Here is a 24,059-nt window from a genome sequence, read left to right as displayed (position 1 = left end):
CAGCACATGGGCACATGAAGTTCTGAAATTAAAAACTGCCATCCAAACAGGAGTTAACCGACATTCTTAATAAACAAAATATGAAATATCAAAGATAGAGAACTAATAGAAAAAAACAAATACTCAAGAGAGCCCACGATAGCTTTGGGCGCATCTCCAACTGGACCTTCCGGAAGCCAAGCGAGAGTAGAGTGACACGTCCAAGCACAGAATGAAAACCATGTAGCCAACCAGTGCATTTTACTTTGCAAGTTTGTCCCTCACAACCGAGAAAAACGTTCCCAACAAAACAATCCTAAGGGAATTCATCGAAAAGATTATAACACAATCTAAGAATAAAACAAGGCCAACATTTTATGTTATTGCTTGTTGATATTACAGAAAATCTTAAGCCTCTTATGAAGAGTTGAAAATATTAACAGAACATAGCTACAACAAACTGGTGAGATTCAAATTGCAAAATAAAATATAAATTTGTCATTAAAATAATTAACAGGGAAAAAGACTGAGGGGAAATTATAAAGTTGATTTATTCAATTAAAAGTGATCAAAATAGGGTCCAGCATGGTAGCCTAGTAGCTAAAAGTCTTCGCCTTGAATGCGCTGGGATCCCATGTGGGCACCAGTTCTAATCCTGGTGGTCCTGCTTCGCATCCAGCCTCTGCTTGTGGCCTGGGAAAGCAGTCAAGAACAGCTAAAGCCTTGGGACCCTGTACCCACGTGGGGGACCTGGAGGAAGCGCCTGGCTCCTGGCTTTGCATTGACTCAGTTCCAGCCTTTGTGGCTGCTTGGAGAGTGAACCATCGGGTGGAAGATTTTCCTCTCTGTCTCTCTTCTTATCTGTCTATCTGACTTTGCAATAAAAAAAATAGATAGATCTTTTTTTAAAAGGTTATCAAGATAGCCAGTCGCAAGATACTTTACATAACCCTGTTGGTAATCACAAACAAAAATTGTTGTATATATCATGGAAATAAAATAAATAAATAAATAAGTAAAATAAATGTACAGATTATATCAAATAGCAACTTTGTACATATCCTCCATGGTAGATCATACATAAGACCACAGAAGAAAACCTAACACATCTAAGACTTAAATTATATCAAATTCTTCATATTAGACATGAAAATTGAAATAAATGACATAAGAACCCTGACAAAAATATACGACTATGTAAGCGACAGGCCCCAATCAACTAGTGAGTCGTACAAGAAACCACAAACACAAAAACCACCCTGAGACAGAGCAGAAATGCAAATATGCTTAAGGGCTTCAGCAACGCAGTCAATACAGGAATATATAGTTTTTAAAAAGTTCACAGCAAAAAGAAGGAAGGAAATAACAAAGATCAGAAAAGACTAGAACATCAATAGACAGAAAACACAGCGAAGCTAAGCTGCTGTTTTGAACAGGCAAGGTCACAGACCCAACCAGTGCAGCTACCAGAAAAAGCTACCCAAGTAAGAGGTCAAATGGAAGATATTGAAAACGACACTACCCAAATAGAAACCACAGAAAGTATGAAGAGTTAGACCCCAATCAATTAGACAACCTAAGAGAATGAATCAATTGCTACACACATACAACCTACCAAAGCGGAATCACAGATACAGAACGTCCAAATGGAGAACAAATGAGTAAGAAGATCAAATTAGTAATAGACAGTGTTCCCTCAAAGCAGAGCTTGCAATCCGATGGCTTACTGCTAAATTCCACCAAACACTTCGAGAAGAAAGAAAATTCTTAAAGTACTTCAAAAGCTAAAGTAGAGGGAATATTTCCGAATTCATTTTATAAGGCTAGCATTATTCTGATACCAGTGCCATTTAATAACAATACCAGGGAAGATAATGACGCACTATTCTTGGTGAACATTGATGTTAAAATTCTTGAAGAACACATTGTATAAAAGGAGGAAATTCCTATAAAATTTTAGATCTTTCTAAAGATCTAAAATAGGAAATTTACATTTCAGAATATTATAACTCACCATTCGTTATGAGTTATCCCAGAGATGAAAAAAAATGGTTTAATGCATACAAATCAGTAAATGTGATACAACACATTAACCAAATGAGAGGCAAAAGTCATATTTCTAATAGACATAAGAAAGTGTTTTATGGGCCTAGTGCGATAGCCTAGTGGCTAAAGTCCTTGCCTTGCACATGCCAGGATCTCATAACGGCCCTGGTTCTAATCCCAGCTGCCCTGATTCCATCCAGCTCCCTGCTTGAGGCCAGGGAAAGCAGTTGAGGATGGCCCAAAGCCTTGGGACCCTGCATCCGCAGGAGAGGCTTGGAAGAAACTCCTGGCTCCTGGCTTCGGATCCGTTTAGCTCTGGCCATTGTAGCCACTCGGGGAGTGAATCTGCAGATGGATGATCCATCTCTCCTGCTCTCTGTATATCTGAGTTCCCCCTCAAAAAATTAATAATTTTTCTTGCAGTGCTTTCATAAAATCTTGACAGATTCAGAAGAGAAAGAATACCTCTGCATGATAAAGAACTGATGTCAGACTTGTAGACGACACGACTGTGAGCCATGGAAGTTTGAGTTACTTTACTCTAATATTAGGACAGGACAAGGATGTCCATTTTTTCCACCTCTTTGTAACACGATAATGGATGTTATTTCAGAGAAACTAGAAGAGAAAGAAATAAAAATCACCCAAATGGGGGAGAGAAGATCAACAGTCGTTTTTGTTTGAGAATGACAAGATCTAATACAGAGAAAACTCTTAAGAATAACTCAAAAAATACAGTTTCAACAAATGAATTCAATAAAGCTGCAAGATTAATAAAAATCAGCAGGGGTGATGTCAGATAACTCAGCAGCAGCTGTTGGCACTTGTCTCCTACAAACGACGACAACGTAAGGATTAGGCATTGAACACTTTGGTGAACAAAAGTAAATAAAATCACCCAAGAGAACACCAGCTTATCAGAGATGGGTCAGAACCTCTGCGCCACACAGCGACACACAGTGGTCATGCGCAGAACACAAGGCCTCTGCCATCGCCTCCCCAAGAGGGATCACTTCCCCCTACAGGTAACAGGTAAGCAAGAGGATTCCAGCAACTTCTGTGGATACCTAGGACCCCCTGCAGTCCTCACAGCACAAAGATGGCAGTCCTCATAGCTGCTAAGACCAGTTAAGACAGCTTCCGGGATTCAGAGCTGTGCTCCACCTGGAGATGGAGTGGCCTCTGTGGTGACTGTGTAGTTACAGCATCACCCCACCTTGGAACCAGACCATTGCTGAGTCTCATCCCGTCTCAGTGCAAGAGTCCACAGTTCCCTTAAGTCCCAGAGGCTTACTCACCAGTGAAGTACTCCCACCCAGTGGACTGTCATCAATAAAAATGAGTTGCATAACCCACCCCATTGTCCCAACTCCTATGGAGCTGTTCTGTGCATCCTTCCCAGTTGCTGCTGTAAATTGATTCCTTTAGATCCTCAGCTGAAGCTGTGTGCTGCTTTCTAATGAAACAGTACCGTGGCCAACCAAAGCAATCCCTCCTACTGCATGTGCCTGAACTAAAGTAGCACCCTACTTCCCAGGAAGTAGTGCTTTTGTCACGCAGAGCAGTGATAGCCCAGTTCTTGGCTGAAGTTGTGAATTAATTCCCCGAGAATCAGTGCAACGATCAAGCTAAGAAGCCACGTATCTCCAGGCTCATGTGATGTGATATTCCATACAGCAGGAAAACACAGCATTGGATGAGATGGATTATCCTGTGCTCTCAGGCCAAACAGCCTTAGTATTCAGCTTCCTGAAAACAGGAGCACACCTCTAGAGTCTCACTGGGGAGTGTTGTTGTGTTGCAGTTCTTTCTTGATAGTCTAAGTGACAGCTGTGGTTCTCTGGGTTCCTTGATGCCACTTCATCTAGCCTAAGAGAATTCGAGATTCTGTTGTGCCCTACTACCCCAGGGTCCAGACTCACCAATACATGGTATCAAATCTCTCAGGAACTGACTTTCTACTGTGCTCTACTGGCTTTTGTTTCCAGAATGAATCTCTGACCAATTTCCTGGCACAGCATCTCCTGATCACGCTCTCCAGCTTGGAGGTGAGACATCGCTGTGTTCTGACTCTAGGCTCAGAGCTGCACCCACAGCCTTACAACCTTGGCTCAGGATTCTAGGGAGCTCCTCAGAGTGACAAATCTTAATTTTAGTGGCAGTACTGCCTCGGAGTGCAACTCTTCCAAGACTAAAAGAGTAAATGGGAGTACCTTGGCAATGTCCACATATTGTGAATAAATTGAACTAAGAATAAATTCTTTGCCACTATAGACTTTATTCTATTGCCACTGAGATTCCACAACCATTACTATCATTGAATGCAGCTGAAGAAGCTGCTGAAGACACACCACACATTTTCCAATCACCACACTGAGAACTATTTGTGCAAAAAGACTTTCCATAACCTTTAACAGATTTATTTATTTTAATTGGAAAGACAGATACAAAAACAAAAGGAAATACAAGGGAAAATATCTTCCATCCACTGATTCACTTCTCAAGTGGCTACAATGGCTAGAACTGAGCCAATCCAAAGGCAGAAGCCAAGAGCTTCTTCTGGATCTTCCACACTAGTGCAGGGTTCCATCACTTTAGGACATTTCGACTGCTCTCCAAGGCCACAAACAGGGAGCTGGATGGGTCATGAACTGGCAGCAATATGGGGTCCTGGTCCATGCAAGGCAAGGATTTAGTCACCATGCTATTGCACCAGGCCTTCCGTCAGTTTTACAGATCTGATTTTTGTACTGTTTAAATAGATAGGAAAGGAAGAACACAAGCAACACGAAAAATTAAAGCAGCATGATGTCCAAGAAATATGGTATCTCAATAGTAACTGAATCTCAGCAGGGGATGGACCAAGGCCTTGGGCTGGTGTACCCACATAGGAAACCTGGAAGAAGCTGCTGGCTCACAGCTTAGGACAGGCCCAGCTCTGGTCAGAGAGGGCATTCAGGGAGTGGAACCAGCAGATGGAAGATCTGATCCTCCTGCTCTCTCTTTACTGTTCTCTCAAGTTTAATTTAAAAAAAGAAAAATAAAAAAATACTACCAGCCAGGAGGACTATGAGACAGAATGGGACTGCCAATAGATGAGTACTCCAGAGCAGTACTCAAAATAGGTTTTGTAGAAATAAACACATTAAAAAGACAGGGTACGAGCAGGCTACCAGCTGAATAAAGTGTTCTGTGATTGTGTCCTCACAGAGATACCAATCAGAACAGCTATTTGTTCACCAAGATACTTTCGCCAGAGCTGAAGAAACTAGGTCAGAGATTGTAAGAACGAATGCATTGAAAAAAGCAGGAAAGAAATGCCTGCATCACCCCTCTCCCAGTGTCAGCTAGCACAGTGAGAAGACAGATGTCATGCTTTCCACTTCAGGACGGAGGAAGGAATGCATTGCACACTGTGCACTTGTACCAGGCTTGTTACTGTGAAGCTCAAGCCCAGAGCTCCACGGCAGTTTCACACTGCGTCTGTGCACCTCATTAGCCAAGAGTCCAGGGAATTGCCTTAGGTCCTTTTCCCTATTAACAAACAGAAGAGCAAGATTCTTGGCCACTTCGGGGTAGGACAGCAATGTATCCTCAAGGCTTTGTCTTGGAGCTCAGTTCTGGTACTTCCATGGTGATAACCAACATCAGATAGACTAAGCATCTCTACTCCCAGGCCAGTGCTCACAGATAGCTTCTAGATCATCAAGCAACAAGGTCAAGGCCTAGAAACTTTGGGGAAAGGATCATTTGGATGTGGATCACTGATTCATAAGCTTTGTGTTCACTGAACTACGTAGGGCCATGACTGCAACCAAGATGTAACACAGTTTAGTGTCACTTAGGAACTCTACCGAATAACTTCACATGGACAGGAAGGAGTAAGATTTCAACCAGAATGAAGGAGGTTGGGAAAGTGAGCACAGGACTATGTTATGGGACTTTGTGCCAGACTGAAAAAACAATGTTCAATACTGAGCAGGTCATAATGATTTCCTTCAAGTGCAAGTTCAATACAACTGTACAGCTTGCCTCGTGCCAAGTGGAGGCCTTGGCCCCAGGTGACTGAACTTTGATCTAGGCAAGCTTCACTTATGTTTGCTCCCAACTTCCTTTACCTTAGCTTCTATGTCAGCAACAAACGTCCCACATTAAGGTAAGTCTCAGTCCTTCTCTTACACTGCGTTGGTCTTGGTGTACTGTTGGCACCAGATGTGACCTAGCATTGCAGCATTGATGGCCACAGGACATAATTATCTCAATAAATGCACTGAAAGCACTTGGTAAAATACAATATAATTTTAATGCTAAAATCTCAAGCAAATTAGAAGTTGAAGGAACAGCCTTCAATACCAACAAGGTAACACATGCAAACCCATTCAGGATCATATTGAAAGGCAAAAAGTTGGAAATATTTCTGTCAAGATCCGGAACTATACAAGGGCACCATTTAAATCACTGGTATTCAGTATAGTTCTGGAAGTTTTAGAGCAATTAGGCAAGAAAAAAACCAAATTGATACAAATTGGGAAGCAGAAAGTAGAATTATTCCCATATGTAGATAACATGATGGGGAAATGAGAAGTTTCCAGTAAGAGACTACTGGAACTCAAGTGTTTAAGTTTCAGGATATCAAATCAACACAGAAGGATTAATAGTTTTTGCATACTATTATGCCATGAGAGAATTATAAGCTCAGTACCATTCATAAATAGGTGCAAAAAGCCAATATACTTTGCAATAAATTTACAAAGAAATTGAAAGACGTCTATGATGGAAATTTTTAAAAATTAAGGAATGGAAGACACACAAAGAAATGAAGTTTACACCATGTTCATGGACTGGAAGAATTAATAAACAAGATCCCCATATCACACAAGACAAGTAACAGATTCAATGTGATCCCAAAATACCAACATCATTCTTCTCAGATCAAAGAAACAATGTTACCGCTCATATGAAAGCAGAAAAGTTCCTGAAGAGATAAATCCTAAATAAGAAAAACAAAGCTGGCAGCATCATACTGCCAGACATAACACAGTGAAGTTGTGACTGTAACAGCCTGGTACTGGTGCAAAAACAGGTATGTGGACCAACAGAACAGGGTAGAAACCCCAGATATTGATCCATCTGCCCACAATCTACAAATCTTTGTCAAACAAGCTAAAGTCAATCCCTGGAGAAAGGACAATATATATAAAATGGTGTGGGGGAGACATGACACAGTAGCCTAGTGGCTAAAGTCCTCTCATGTGCCGGGATCCCATATGGGCACCAATTCTAATTCTGGCAGCTCTGCTACCCATCCAGTTCCCTGCTTGTGGCCTCTGCACTCCCACAGGACACCTGGAACAGGGTCACAGCTCCTGGCTTTGGATTGGCTCAGCTCTGGCCATTGTGGTCGCTTGGGGAGTAAATCTTCCCGTCTCTCCTCCTCTTGTTATATCTGACTTTACAATAAAAATAAAAAATAAATCTTTAAATAAATGGTGCTTGGAAAATCTGATCTTTGCATGCATGCTCAAGTATAAAATAAGATCCCTACATTGTTGTTTATACAAAAATTAATTCATGATGGATCAAGGATCTAAATCTGACATAGTATCAAATTATTATAAGGAACATTGAAGAAACTCTTCAAGACAATGGCATGAGGAAAGACATGTCTTGTAAAGACTTCAGAAGCACAGGCAATAAAAGCAGGCAAGTGGAATGAAATCAGGCTAAGAAGCTTTTGTGCTTCGAATGGAACAACAAAGTACAGCCAACTGACAGAATGGGAGAACATATTTGCAAACTATGCAACTGATTATAGGTCCTGGGTATCAATCCTTAAAGAGCAAGAAACTTAATAATCCATTTTATGAAATGCACAAGAGATACCAACAAGCATTTTTCAAAGGGTGAAATTCTGATGGTTAGCAAACACATGAAAACGTCACACACTCTGGGTCACTGGTCATAGGGGGAATGCAAATAAAAACCACAGTGAGGTTTCATCTCACCTCAGAATGGCTACAATTTGAAAGTAACACAACAAAAGCAAAGGAAAGAATGTGTTGAGGATGTAACTGAGCTAGTTTACAGTGGTAAACATGGAAGACAGAATGAAGGCTCCTCAGAAATCTAGAAACAGATGTATCATGTGGCTCAGTCATCCTACTGTTGTGAATTTACCCAAAAGAAATGGAATCAGCATTTTTAGAAGTTACTTGTGCTCTCATGTTTATTTAAGTTCAATGCAAACTACCCAAGTTACAGAATCAACCCAGTTTTTCACCACTTGATGACTAAAGAAAATGTAATATGTACTCACTATGGAATACTACTCAAGCATAAAAAGAATTAAACAGGATTTTTTGTTTGTTTACACTTAGACCTGATTTTATTAGAGTACCAATATTTTGGTTTCCTATGGCTGCTACAATAAACGTTCACAAATTTAATGACATAAATGTATCATCAGGCAGTTCCAGAGACCAAAAATCTGAACTTTGTCAGCTGGACATACTCCCTCAGAAAGCTCCAGGGGACAATTTGTTTCGTCTCTCCCAGCTCCAACCACCTACTGCCATGTGTGACTTGCCTGCTTCTGTTGTCGTATCACTTTCTGCTCTTCCATGACAGTTACTCCTCTGCCTGCCTTTTTCCAGGGCAGTGGGATCACACTGATGCACCACTGCATAATCCAGGATAATTGCCCCATATCAAGATCTTCTTTCTTGAGAATCTCCTTTTTCATACATTTTATTTTTTAACATTGTTTACATAGTTGAGAGTTATGCATGTTCATGTTGGCCTCTGATTATGGTGGGGAGGGTCAGATATGGAGGAACACGGGTGAGACACATGTCTTTTTTTCCCCTTCTTTGTCCACTGGCTACCATGTGCAAGACCCACGCTGTGAGCAGATCTGCTAGGGGAATTTCAGGGACTCCCTTGCTGGGCTGCTGCTTCCAATGGTGTGAAGGCTAGGACTGGGCATGGGTCAGTCTGGGTGCAGTCCAGGCTGGAATAGGCTGCTGCACACATTGGTGTGCATGAGAGCCAAGAATGAGTGCATGCCAACCAGACTATGCTGCAGCCTCAGCTCGCAGTTCCTGTGCCGGGGTGCAAGTCATGTCAGGCTGCCCTTATTACCCTCTGGCAGGCACAAGATCCTGGGCTGGAAATATGCCTGGCAGGAGAACTGTGACAACTCCCCTGCTAGGCTGTACCTATTGCTGGTGAGCACAAGAACGAGGGTTGGAGGCTGAATCAGGGTGAACAAGGCAATGGGACCCGTTTGTATACAAGAGGGCCAGATCTAGAGGCAGATCAGGCTGAGCTAAGCCGCAGATTCCATAGATGTGCCTGAGAGCCAGATGGAATGTGGGCTGGGCCAGGCCAGGCCAGAGCCGAGGTTATAACATGCAAAAAGCAGGGTTGGTAATAGGCCTGGTGGGGTTTTTGGGGGTTGCCCCAACTAAGCTGCTGTACCCACTGTAAATGCGAGGACCGAGTCTGTGGCCTGCCCATAGGCCCAGCTGACGTGCATGCTGATTGGTACTGCAGCCTTGGCCAGCCTGGTCTGCCCTTGGACCTGGCTCTAGCATTCACTAGTGGGAGCTACAGCCCAGCAGAGGAGTCTCCACAGTTCCCTTATTAGGCCCAGTCCCAGCCCTGGGTTTTGCATGCATTGGCAGGTGCTTCAATTCAGCCTGACATGGCCTACCTGCTGTCAGTTCTTGCTTGTTGGTGTTGTAGTCCAGTTCAGCTGGGCATGGCCCACATCCTATTCAGATTTTGTGTGTGCCAATGGATGCTAATGCCTGGCCCAGCCTGATCTGCCCCCAGATCTGGTCATAGAAATACTGACAAGGCTACAGCTTGCTCAGCCAGGCCAGCCACCTGCCCCAGCTCATGTGCTTCCAAGAGGATGGGGACAGCAGCCCTCTTTGGTGGGCCCTCAGGCCCAGAACCTGCATATGCCAGTGGGTTCTGCATTTTGGCATAGACCAACCCTCTCCCGGCCCCAGCAAGTGTCACATGGGTTTCTGACCAATGCGTTCTATGGACCAGGCTAGCTTATCACTGCCCACAGCCCTCTGCATAAACCAGTAGATGCTACAGTCCCACAGATCCCTATAGAGCCTTCCCTTAGATCCAATTCTGTTGCACTTGGATGGGTTCTGTGGTCCAGCCGGATGTGGCCCATTCCTGCTCTGACACTCATGTAGCCTAGCCCAACCAAGCATTTCCCTAAGCCTCAGCTTTTGTGAGGACAGGCAGCTGGTGATGCCATTTAGCCCAGTCCAGGTCTTCCAAATGGGCAGGTGTCTTGGCCTGAGCCAGACATGCCCTCTGGTTTCTGCTCTCTAAACCACTCTCAGCTCTTTTGTCTACCTGGGAGTACAGTGGCCTGGCCTATGGAAGACCCCAGAAATCATTTCTTCCCTGCCGAACATGCCCTCAGCTGCTCACTCCAATGTTACTTTTCCTAGGCAATATGCACCACTCCTCACTCTGGGGACCAGGCTGGTGTGACCTCTTCCACCCCCAGTCTGGAATTCTGTTTTCCCCACTTATCTCAAGGAAAAAAACACTAAACAACTGTCCTGGCATAGTATACAGTTAACACAGATTTGGTATTAACCATAATTCCCACCAGCTACAGATTGCTCTTCTCCCAGCAGTGTAACACTTCCCCAGGTACGAGGCAACCTAGGCAGTTGCCTGCAGCTATAAGCCAATCCCCCAAAGACAACTATATTCTAAAAAACGTGTCCTCAGGCTTAGGAAATAAACCAAATACTCAGAAGTTGTGAAAGGACAGTCACAAACACAGATCAATTATGAAGATGAGAAAAGATACATAATCCTTCAATGCACAAATTTTCAGTATAGTACTAAGAATTAAAAAGTTTGAAGGAAACAGGACTTCACCTAAAAATTAAAATGCTAAAACCCAACCATACAGTGACAGCTGCATATTCTCATGAGGAATTATAAAAGCCTTGACTTTATTAATTTCTAGAGAACAAAGAAACGCATTGGCAGAGAAAATTAGAGTGATGTAATTTATTAGAGAAAAATCAAAAGGAGACCTTAAAGCAAAAAAGTACACCACACAAGACTTAAAATGCAACAAGAGGCATCAACAGAAGAACAGGCCAAATGGAATGAACAGTGGACTCCAAGAACATATACAGAATGATCAGAAAAGAAAAACAACAATGAAAAGGGGTGAAGAAATGTCATGGGAATTTGGAGAGAGCTTTACAGGAGAAAACATGTTATTGTGCTTGGTCAAATGGGTAGGAAATGTTTTCTAAGGAGTAGAAACAGAAGAGTTTCTAAAGATGCAATTTAACCAGTATAGAAAGATCAGAGGTTATCAGCAAGATCCAATTTAATCAAATATATTCCAAAACATACGATCAAATATTCCAAGGCTAAAAATCAAAACTGTGTGCATATGTGTTACTGTGGTTAACACACCATTTCAGACTCCCACATTTCATACTGGGGTGTCAAGTTTTTGTCCTGTTTCTGTTATTAAGTCCATCTTCCTACCAATGCACACACTAGGATAAAGTAGGTGATTGCTCAAATAGTTGGGCACCTGCCATTCCTGAGCGAGAGAATGAGTTTCTAAATCCTTACACTGACCCAGCCCATACCTTCGCAGGGACTCAGGAATTAAACCAATAGATGAGATATGTCTGTTTGTCTCTCCTGATTTTTTAATGATGCTTCATGCCAAATGCCTTAAAGCAAATTATAATAAGAAAAAAAAAATGGGAATTCAGGCCCAATGTGATGGTTTAGTGGCTGGGATCCCATATGGGCACCAATTCCTGTCCCAGTTGCTCCACTTCCCTTTCAGCTCCCTGTTTGTGGCCTGGGAAATCAGTAGATGTTGACCCAAAGCCTTAGAACTCTACAACCATGTGGGAGACCTGGAAGGTCACTTGGGCAGTGAGCCAGTGAATGGGAGATCTTTCTCTGTCTCTCCTTTTTCTGTAAATCTGCCTTTTCAATAAAAAAAAATTAAAAAGGAAATATTGAAAATATAGAATTTTCAAAGCTATAAAAAAAAATGTGACACATAAGTATATTGCAACTTACCTGGCCTAAGACTTCCTAACCAAAACCTTACAGGTCAGGAAGGAGCGCATTAGACATTCACAGTATTGAAATAAGCCTGACAGTCAAGAACACTGAACCCAAAACTATTCCTGTTATATGAAGGCGGAATAAAGACATCTCCAGACCAAGAAAAGTTTGGGAATTTTATCACTAACATACTGTGGTTAAAAGAAATATTAACAGCAGTTCTTTACACTGAAGGAGATGGGAATGAGTAAGTAAAGACTATCAGATAGTGAAAATCTAAGAATAACTACAAATTCAAAGTGCTTAATATTGTAAGCATAGGAGCAAACCATATCTTTATTATGAAAACTAAAACTAGCTAAAATAATAATTCTTAACATGTTAAGAGTGAGCCTCTACAGAAGGATGTAAACTTGAGTATCAGAAATTAAGAAAAGTGGGAGGTGGATTAGAATGCAAATGCAGAGTTAATATTTAAAAGTTTGTTATATTTTTATCTTTATAATTCATTTTCCATTTCTAACCTTCACTGAAGCCACAGAGAATCTATAATCGACTTATCAGTTAGCAAAAATAAGCAGACGGTCAAAATAACTGCCAGAAAAAAATCATAAGCGCAAGAGAATATTGAGAGGGAAAAAGAACCACTATAGGACTCAAGTACCAATATCAAAATGGCAAAAGATTCTGTCAATTATCTTACATATAAACTAAATTTTTCAATTAAAATTGTAGAATGTGAACAGCACAGGATTTAATAAAATGCCACCTACAAACAACCCTTAACCTCCCATATAGCTCAAAATTTCAGATGGAATCAGTTCACATAAGTGAAATCCACAAGAAAGCAGGAATAGGGGCCCAGCGTGGTGGCGCAAGTGGTTAAGGTCCTTCCTTGCACGCATAGTATGGGCCATTGCGCTCACTTGGGGAGTCAATAATCAGACGGAAGATCTTCCTCTGTCTCTCCTCTCTGTATATCCACCTTTCAAATAAAAATAAAATAAATCTTTAAAAAAAAAGCAGAAATAGCAATATTTATCAGAAAAATGTTTTAAGTTAAAATCATCTAAAAAAGAAAATTATACCATGACGATGCATTTATCTAGTGAAAAACTGTAAATTTTATATACATAATTGTAAATTTTATATAAATTTATATATAAATTATGTACAGTATAATCAAAATTGGGCACCAAAATTTATATAAATTAACAGATTTAAAGGTACATCAGAAAAGAATATATAATAATAGAAGCATACTTTGGTACTCCTCTTTCACCAGTGGATAGATTGTTAAGATACAGCCAAGAAGTGTCAGTGCTGTGGCATAGTAGGCTAGGCTGTCCCTGGAGACAACACGCTTCTCTGAATTCCAGCTGCCCTGCTTCTGAATCAGCTCATTGCTAATGTGCCTAAGAAGATGCCAAGGCACTTGAAGTCCTTATTTCACTGAGTGTCATGGTCTCTAGTAGGGACTGCTTTGTTGCAAATGGTAGGATTTTATTATTTTTCATGGCTGTGTAGTGTTCCACAGAACACATGTACCACAGCTTCTTTATGTATTTCTCTTTCAATGGGCATTGAATTGGAGGACAAATTCCATATGTTCTCTCAAATATAAGGCAAAAATACAAAACAGATATACCAGTGAATAAGTATTTTCCATATATTCTCATAGATCAACTGTCTAGTGAAGCCTAGCACACTGGGAAGTGAAGATACGTTGCAGAGGCATTTCTATGAAACAGTTAAATGGACCGTGACAGTTTGATGCGCGATTTTTATCTTTGTCTACACCTGCCATTCAATGATGTACATAAATAACAGAATGTCAAACTTCTGTTACCAAAGGATTATCCTACTAAAATATTGAGAAGTGCAAGGGGGTGATTCCTATATCTACAAGAATATATCAAGAAAAATAATAACAGTTTTTAAAATGAAGTACTTGGATTCCTGCCACTCTCATGGGCTACCTGGTTGCAGTTCCCGACTCCTGGCTTCAGCGTGGCACAACCCCGCATGCTCAGGCTGACTGGGGAGTCAGTGGATACAAGCTATCTCTTTCTTTGGATTTCCTTCTTTATATAAATCTGCTTTTCAAATAAACTACAAAGGTTATTAAAATACATTGTACCTAAGATAGGTATAGAATATTCCACCCCAAAGTTTAAAAAATACACATTTTGCCCCAAACAACACAAAGGGACACAGTTCAGGTTAGATTACATGGTAAATCACAAAACAAGTCTAAGCAAGATTTTTTTTAAAGATTTATTTTTATTGGAAAGGTGGATATACAGAGAGGAGAGACAGAGAGGAAGAACTTCCATCTGATGATTCACTCCCCAAGTGAGCGCAACATTCAATGCTATGCTGATCCAAAGCCAGGAGCCTCTTCCGGGTCTCCCATGCGGGTGCAGGTTCCCAAAGCTTTGGGCCGTCCTCAACTGCTTTCCCGGGCCACAGGCAGGGAGCTGGAAGGGAAGCGGGGCTGCCAGGATTAGAACCGGCGCCCATATGGGATCCCGGGCGTGCAAGGCAAGGACCTTAACGACCTGTGCCACCGCGTCGGGCCCAAGATTTTTTTGTTTTAATTAAGACCATCTAAAGTATTATTTCAGACCATAATGCAAAAAAAAAAAAAAAATAGAAACTGATAAAACCTGTACAACTGATAGAACCTATACAAGTATGAACAAATTAGACAATTTACTCCAGAGTAGACAAACATATCATGGAAGAAATCATGAAGATTTGGGGGGCTGGCATGACACAGTGGGACTGCTTCTGCTGCCCATATGGCAAATCAGAGTGCTGCTCTGAACCTCTGGCTCTTCGTTTTCCAGTCTCCCTCCCTGTCCATGTGTCTGGGAAGGCAGCAGATGATGCTCCAAGTACTTGGGTCCTGCTGCCCATGTGGGAGACCAGGATGTACTTCCTGGGTCCTAGCTTTGGAGGGCCAACACCTGGCCATTGTGACTACTTAGGGAGTGATCCAGGAACTGAAATCTTTCCCCTCTGTCTTTATACAATTCTTAAAAAATAGTCTTGAAATGAATAAAAATGGAAACACATAAAAAGCAATGCTAAGGAAAATATAAGGCAATCAATGCCTTTATCACAAAAGACAAAAGCCTAACATTAAACTGCACTGGGACTTGATAAATTACAACAAGAACCAAGTGACTGATTAGAAGGAAAACAAAGTAAAAGAGCTGAGATAAAACCACTGGGAAAAAAAATTTTAAATATACTACAAAGCTATAGTAACTAATATAGCTTTGTACTGGCATAAGAACAGACAATAAAATCAATAGAGCAGAGTAAAAGAATCAAGCACTGAGCCCATGAACCTACAAACTCATATTTCAAAAAGATGCTAAGTGTATATTCTGGAAAAAAATTTGATATTTGGCACTAGGATAGTGAGATTCACGCATACAAATGAGATTTCTGTATCTCATTATGTACAAATGATCAACTTCATACAAAGAACCCAATGTGAAAATCTATGGGCCCGGCGCGGTGGCACAGTGGTTAAAGGTTCTCGCCTTACACGCCCGGGATCCCATATGGGCACCAGTTCTAATCCCGGCAGCCCCACTTCCCTTCCAGCTCCCTGCCTGTGGCCTGGGAAAGCAGTCGAGGACGGCCCAAAGCTTTGGGAACCTGCACCCACGTGGGAGACCCGGAAGAGGCTCCTGGCTTCGGATTGGCATAGTATCGGCCATTGCGCTCACTTGGGGAGTGAATCATCGGACAGAAGATCTTCCTCTCTGTCTCTCCTCTCTGTATATCCACCTTTCCAATGAAAAAATAATAAAAAATAAATCTTTAAAAAGAAGAAAATCTATGAAACTGTTGGATGAAAAAAACTATTCAGTAAATTGGACTCAAGAAGGACAAGACTCCAAACTGCTGAAAACAAAAAACCAGTTTTATCTAAACAATAAGCTTTTGCATAGTGAAGAGATAATCTCCATCAAGGGCAAAAACATTCAACCTTTGAGCTTACAGAAACAGTAACAGCATAATGTAGAACTCAAACAACTCAATAAAAAAATAAAAACCACCAATCCAACCAGAAATGGCAAATCCATCTCATTGTAGCCCTTCTCAGAGGGTACCTATGTCTATACATATATATATACACACCTCTGCCAGAGACTGAGAAAGTGCTCAGCATCACCAATGAAGACAATTATCACCAAGTCAGTGAGATTCAGTTCATACAGATTGGTATTATTCAAGGTTATAAAAAGATAATAAAAAGTAAATACTGGAAAAAGTGTTAAAAAAAAAAAAAAAAACACTTTCAGGCCCGGCGCAGTGGTGCAGTGGTTAAGGTCCTCGCCTTGCATGCCCGGGATCCCATATGGGCGCCGGTTCTATCCTGGCAGCCCCGCTTCCCTTCCAGCTCCCTGCCTGTGGCCCGGGAAAGCAGTCGAGGACGGCCCAAAGCTTTGGGACCCTGCACCCGCATGGGAGACCCAGAAGAGGCTCCTGGCTTTGGATCAGCATAGCATTGAATGTTGCGCTCACTTGGGGAGTGAATCATCGGGCAGAAGATCTAAAAAAAATAATAATAATAAAAAAAACCACTTTCACATTTTTGGTGGGAATGGAAATAACCATAGCCATCATGGAAAAGCTTTATGAAAGCATCTCAAAAACCTGCAAATAGAATTGCCACTTGGTACAACATCACTATTGTATATGTTCAACAGACATGAAATTTGCCTGTTGAAGAGACACCTATACTCATGTCTAATGATCCAGCAACCTTGATGAAGCTGAAAGCCATTAAATTAAGTGGAATAATCCAGGCACATAATGACAAGTATGTAACTCATATTTGTGTGTGGTGGGGGGAAAGGTCTCATAGAAGTTGAGAGGAGACTGGTGTGTACTAGAAGCTGGATTGAATAACAGGTAGAGTGGAGTACGATGGGGAAAAGTTAATGAGTACTAAATTATAGTTAGAGGGGAGTAAGAAGGCCTGGCTTTTCACTGCACATTAAGTGCTTTGACAGCAATGTATGTACATGTTTTTGTATGTACATATTTATGTGCACACACAATTCTAACAGGATGTATTGGAATGTCTTAACTGTATGGAATTCTTAAGTGCTTAAGACTTTATTTACCATGATTTGTACAGTAAATAGCATATACCGGCATCAAAACATCACTTCATGGCATATAAATTATATGAAACATTGAAATGACCAGAAGTATGTATGAAATAGATTTGTGCAAGGAGTTTCATATCAAATTTCATAAGTCTACAACAAAATGGAGAAACTGGGTGACAAACAGAAAATGATTTGCATAGCAAAGAAAACAATGAAGAGTATAGGAAAATGGAGAATTATACAGAATATTATAAAATAGTTTTCAAGAGGGGCTTACTACTGTGTGTGCGAGATGGAGGGAAACAGAAGCAGAAACACAACGACTCAGTAGCCAGAATCCTAATAATTGAATAAAAGTGGGAATGACTCCTGATAAAACACTTTCAAAAGAACATAGATGTTTTATGGGCATATAAAAAGATGCTAACGTCAACATCACCAAGGAAACAAATGATAGTCACTTCAGTAAGCGTGGCTATTGAAATAAAAAAGAGCTGGTGAGGATGCGAAAAAGGCAATCTCTTTATAACTATAATATTCCATTGCCACTAAAGAGAAAAGCATGTATGTGATTTCAAAGTTAAAACAGGACTGCTATATGACACAATAATTCCAACCCTGCGTGAATAACCAATGGAAACAAAGTTAGTATATTAAAGACATGTATTTAACCCAATTCCTGTTATCTAAGAATCAACCTAAATATTCATCAGAAGAATGAAGAAAATGTGGCACATAAGGAAGAGAAAGTACAGTGAGGCAAGCCTATAAGGAATTGGTCACAGCTCTAAGAAAACTATAAAACTGTGTGTGAGCTTATTTCTTGGAAAACCAACTAGACACCCCAGAGGAGCTTACATTTGAGGAGTAGATGGACGCTAGCAGAAGTGTGAGCCAAGCTCAAAAATCTCCTAGCTGCAAAATCATTTGGCTCTGAGACCTTTCAAAATTGAAGTTGGCTGGCAACAGCTAACTAACCTGATGACTATCTTGTTGGCATCTCAAGATTTTTAGGATTGAAAAGTTTAGCCAGGAATTCCCAATGATCAAGATAGAACTGTGTCCCAAAGCAAGCCAATTAGCATCTTGTTGGAGATCCTCTCAATGCTGAATGCAGCTTTTGCCTCTTGCTTTTCCAGCAAACCTGCTTTTCTTTCTTCCTGTCCATTTCTTTTATTTTTCCTTGATGGGGGACAAGATTCTTGTCAGAACTCCGCAAAGCATCAACATTAGAATTCTTGTATCACTTACAGTAATAAAATACTACTAATCAATAAAAAGGATGAAATTCTACCACTTCTAAAAATGTAGATTTGCGAAGGACATTATGTTAAGTGAAATAAGCCAGCCACAGAATGAAGTGGAGACAGTATTAGCTGCCAAAGGCTATGCAGGGAGGCAAAGGCAAGAAAAAAAAAAACACTTGGTTAAAAAACACAAGGTTATAGAAAATTGGGGAATAAATTATTTGTTCTATTGCACTGCTGGATGACTATAATCAGTGATAAAAAATTGTCTTTCTTAATAGCTTATAAAATTCTTTTAAAGGGTTTATTTATTTGTATTGGAAAGGCAGATTTACAGAGAGGAGACACAGAAAGATCTTTTGTCTGCTGGTTTACTCCCCAAGTGGCTACAGCAGCCAGAGCTGAGCTGATCTGAAGTCAGGAGCAAGAGCTTCTTGCAAGCCTCCCATGTGGGTGCAGGATGCCAAGAGTTTGGTCCATCCTGTACTGCTTTCCCTGGCCACAAAAGGAGCTAGATGGGGAGTGGAGCAGCTAGAACATGAGCTGGTACATGCAAAACAAGGATTTGGCCAATGAGTCACCACACTAGGCCCTAAAAGAATCATTATTATTACTATTTTTACTTTTTCACCACAGTGCTAAATGTTTGGGGATAATGGGAATGATAATCACCCTGATTTTTAACAATACACATTGGGTGTGTTATCATTACATGACAGCCTACAACTATGAACAATTATGCATCAAGTAAAAAAAAATTCAATAGCATTTCTATATAATATTGAACTACAAAAACTAAGAAAACAATGCCACCTACAAAGGCAACAGAAACATCAATTACTTAGGTATAAATTTAACCAAGGAAGATTGTTAAATCTATGGATATTGATTGAAGAAACTAAAGAAAATAGAAACAAATGAATACAAATCTTGTGGTCATGAACTGGAAGGACTAACATCAATAATTTCTATTCTACCCATAGCAATCCATAGGTGCAATACAATCCCTATTCCATTATTTTACAGAAAAATAATCTTTCTTAATTGTTGAATGGAACCATAGAAGACCCCAAAAATCTTGATCAAAACACTTATCAAGAAGAACTGAAGATAACACACTAATTTTGAAAGGTGTCATAAAGCCATGATAGTAACAACGGCATGAAGCATTAACACTGATACATGAGCCAATAAATCAGATACAGAAAATAGAAATGGACCCACACATTTATAATAAGCCATTTTTTTATCCAAGATGTCAGAGTACACAATAGGAAAACAATTTCTTCAATAAATAGTATTTGGAAATTTACATAACCACATCATTAGCATAAAATTAGATCTTTATCTTAAAATACATAGGAAGTCAATCTGGATGTAAAATATACATTTTTAAGACTATCTATAAAACTTTCAGAGAAAAACAGAGAGCAGACGTTCTGATATTAGTTTAGGTGATGAAGTTTTGGATAGGACTCGAGAGGAATAAATATTGCAAAAACCAACAAACAGGATGATGCCAAAACAAAAAGCTATTGCTGGGTTCAGCATGGTAGGCTAGTGGTTAAAGTCCTCACCTTGCATGTGCAGGGATCCCATATGGGCGCCGGTTCTAATCCCGGCAGCTCCACTTCCCATCCAGCTCCCTGCTTGTGGCCTGGGAAAGCAGGCGAGGACGGCCCAAAGCTTTGGGACCCTGCACTCGCAAGGGAGACCCAGAAAAAGCTCCTGGCTCCTGGCTTTGCTTAGGCTTAGCTCCGGCTGATGCAGCTGCTTGGGCAGTAAATCAGTGGATGAAAGACCTTCCTCTCTATATCTCCTTCTCTCTGTATATCTGACTTTCCAATAAAAATAAAATAAATCTTAAAAAAAAAAAGCTACTGCCTAGCAAACAAAGTAAAGGGACATCCTCAGAGGGGAGAAAATTTTTGCAAACCATCTTGGAGGAGATTAAGATCCAAATAAGGAATTCAAACGACTCAGAAACAAGAAAACAAATGATGTAAAGGAAAAATGGTTCAAAGAACCTAAGCAGACTTTTCTTAAAAGTACACAAAGCACAGGTACACGTCAGAGTGGTCTGCATAGTTACTTCTAATGAAAATTCTAGCTAAAAGAAATTACAATTTTGGAAGTTGGAGCCGGGGAATAGCAAGGTAACTTTCAACCTGAGTAGCTCACACCGTATATGGGCTCTGAGTTCATTTCCTGGCTACTTGATTTCTGTTTCAGCTCCTTGCTAATAACCTAAAAGCAACAGAGAACAGTCTAAATCTTTAGGCTCCTGCACCCACCTGGGAGACCTAGCAGAAGCTCCCGGCTCCCAGCTCCCGGCTTTGTACTGGCCATGTGGGGAGTCAATCCGTGGATGGGGGAATCTCTCTGTCTCACCATTTCTAATTCTTTTAATTAAAATAAATCTTTAAAACATGCACACACATACTGTTGAATTCTTCATTTACCAGTTAAACTTAATATAAATTGAAAGTATGTCACTAAAAATTAAAAATAAGGAAGCAGGAGGGAGGGCAGCAGGGTAGATCTTTTGTTGTTATTTGCTTTTCAAACTCATAGATGAAATACGTAAAGTTTATTCCCTTTATACACATATTTAAAATCACAGCACTCAGAATGTATTTTATCAAAAAGATGAAAGAGAAGTTATGGAGCAGATGCTGAGGAAAGGAAGCTTGTAATTTCGTCGGTAATGTAGACCCCTTGGGGATGATGTATGAAGGCTCCACTGGAAACTTCAAAAAAGAGCCCAGTAGGACTCTCATAAGGACAGGTACAGGATGCTACTGTCCCCAGAACCAGCGCTCCGTTTCCAGGGCCAAAGCAGATGCGCTAAGATCTGGGAGACTGCCTGAACTGATTAAATCCTCCGGCTTTTAAGCCGCCCAACAAATTAGACCATTTTGTTGGGTCGGTTTTGCTTTTCTTTTTTAAAGATTTTGTTAACACTAAACTATCAAAGGGGCCCCAATTCAGAGTTATTCATTTGCATGGCACCTCATTCAAGCAGCCAGAAACCTGGCTTATATAAACAAACAACACACAAACATGAGAACAAAATTACTTACTGTGTTTTTCAAGGAACGTTCTGGATGAACTCTGGCGTCTCCTCGCCTCTCGACCTTTACATACTCGGCTTCTCCACTTAGGCTGTTGTTGGAATCACCTGGGACGCTTTCAAAACAAGCAATTTAGAAGCTCTGGAGGTGAGACCAGGCATCACTAATCTCAGAACTCTCTAGAATATCCCCAAAGTAGGCAAGAACGCAGTAATAGCTTCCCATGCCCAACGGAATCAGGCACATCCTCCTTTATCTGACATTGAAGTTCTGACACGTACCAGCTTCCTTTGTCCGCAGCCTCTTCCACACGCCCCATGCCATGGCCTGCTCGGGGGTTTTCTCTTCATGCACTGCCTGGCTACCGCAGCTACAGATCCTGGTACTTATTTCTCTCGATCCCACCTGTGCTTATTCAAGATACATCTGTCTTTACATACTGAGGTCAAATGGTAGTACTTCAAAAAAAAAAAAAAAAAACTTCCTGAGTTCCCAAGAGTTGCAGTTTTAAACAGGTCTACAGATTCTCTGACACTACTCTTACAGAAAGTGGAGCCTGACTCATTTCCCTTTAAATATGAGCTAGTTTCTGTGAATTAATTTTAACGAACAGAATGTAACAGAAGTGGCTTTTTTAAAAGGTTGGGAAAGATCACAGAGCTTCCATCCGGTATTTCTCTCCCAAAGTACAGCAAGCTGAAGAGACCACGGAGACTGGGTAGCAAGAGCGGAGGGCCTGACACGCCCCAGCTGTACGCCAATCAGGCCCTGGAGCCCCACTCAGTGTCAGCTGCCAGCCATGAGCACAAACGAGCCTTCCGCTGATCCCAGCCCCTAGACTCTGAGTGCGGCCGCCGAGGTCGGGACTTTATGAAGCAGAAGCGTACAGTACTGTACCCTGTACTGTACTCTGTCCTAGTTCCCAAAAACAGAATACCAAATGGGCAATGAACAACACTAAGTCTTGGGATGACTTGTTACGCAGCCATTACTAAAAATCTTGTTTTTCTAGATCATTTTATTTCTGCCTTACAAAAGTGCTTATAATTTTTAAACTATTGTTGTTACGAGATTTGTTATATCTCCCAGTCTACCTGGCTCTGCCACTGATGGCAGAATGCACAGCCTACTGATTTTTCTTGTTATCTATATGATTTTTCCCTAGTGTGTGCTCAAAATTGGAGTGAATTTGCAACTTCCAAAGTAGACAAAGTAGAATCCCTCTTCAGACACCATTCTGTTCTTCTCTGGTTCCAAATTCCTGGCTATCATTGTCAAGTGCACTCACCTACTTCAATTAAATTAATTGCCTTGTATTACATTGAATCAATACAAAGATAGCAAGAGGAAGTAGTGAGATGAGCTGGATGCGATTATGACATTTAATTAATGAGTGATGATGACATTTAATTAATAAAATAGAACCATATGTAAATTTCAAAAAAAAAAATCAAATTACATTTATTGTTTCTAATACTGTGAGATGTGAGATTTAATAAGAATATTAAATATTATTACTACACAATACTAAATTTTAAAATGATCATAAAAAAGTGGGCAAGATAATTTTGGTGGGTAACTGTCATTGCATTTTGAAAACCAGATCTTGTTTAAATGTCAGCATTTCTAGGGAGTCCAAGTGTCTATACTTAAGAGAATCAAAAAGAAATGGAATTATCCAGCTGGGTGGTCCTGCTTTCTATATTAACCTGCTTAATCGGCAGCTTTGCAGGCCAAGGACAAATGGCCTTATACTGGTGCCAATGACAGGTGTCACACTCTAGTCAGAGAATTCCACTGCACTGTCGTGCTGAGAAAAGTTGATTGCAGATACTTCAGAGTGACAAGTACCGAGATTAAAAAAAAATTTCCCAATGTGAATTAAATGGGATATTGCTTCCACTTCTCTGCTTGTAAGACACACTGCCTGTAATTGCATCCAATGTTTGGGCTACCTAGCTACTTTGATCTATTTGTCTATATCATTGTTTTCCCTAGATCCTCATAGCTGTCTTTATGTCTTTATGGCTGCTTACTAAGTGAATAAATTCATCAACCCTACCCCACCGGAGCCCAGTATTAATTACTCTACTTGTGCTAATTTACAGTCAATAAGATCTAAGGCTGCATCTTAGATCTATTTTTTAAGTATTTATTTATTTTATTGGAAGGTGAGATATACAGGAAGGAGGAGGAGACAGAGAAGATCTTCTGTCTGATGGTTCATTCCCCAAGTAGCCACAATGGCTGGAGCTGTGCCGATCTGAAGCCAGGACCCAGGAGCCTCTTTAGAATCTTCCACACCGGTATAGGGTCCCAAGTCTTTGGGCCGTCCTCGACTGCTTTCACAGGCCACAGAGAGCTAGATGGGAAGCAGGGCAGCCAGGATTCGAACTGGGGCCCATATGGGATCCCGGTACATGCAAGGGGAGGATACTACCCACTAGGCTATTGGACAGGGTTCACATTAGATC

Source organism: Ochotona curzoniae, unplaced genomic scaffold (genome assembly GCF_017591425.1).
Source record: "Ochotona curzoniae isolate NIBS_2020 unplaced genomic scaffold, NIBS_Ocur_1.0 contig_883, whole genome shotgun sequence".
NCBI lineage: Eukaryota > Metazoa > Chordata > Mammalia > Lagomorpha > Ochotonidae > Ochotona > Ochotona curzoniae.
Note: the sequence above shows the minus strand (reverse complement) of the source record.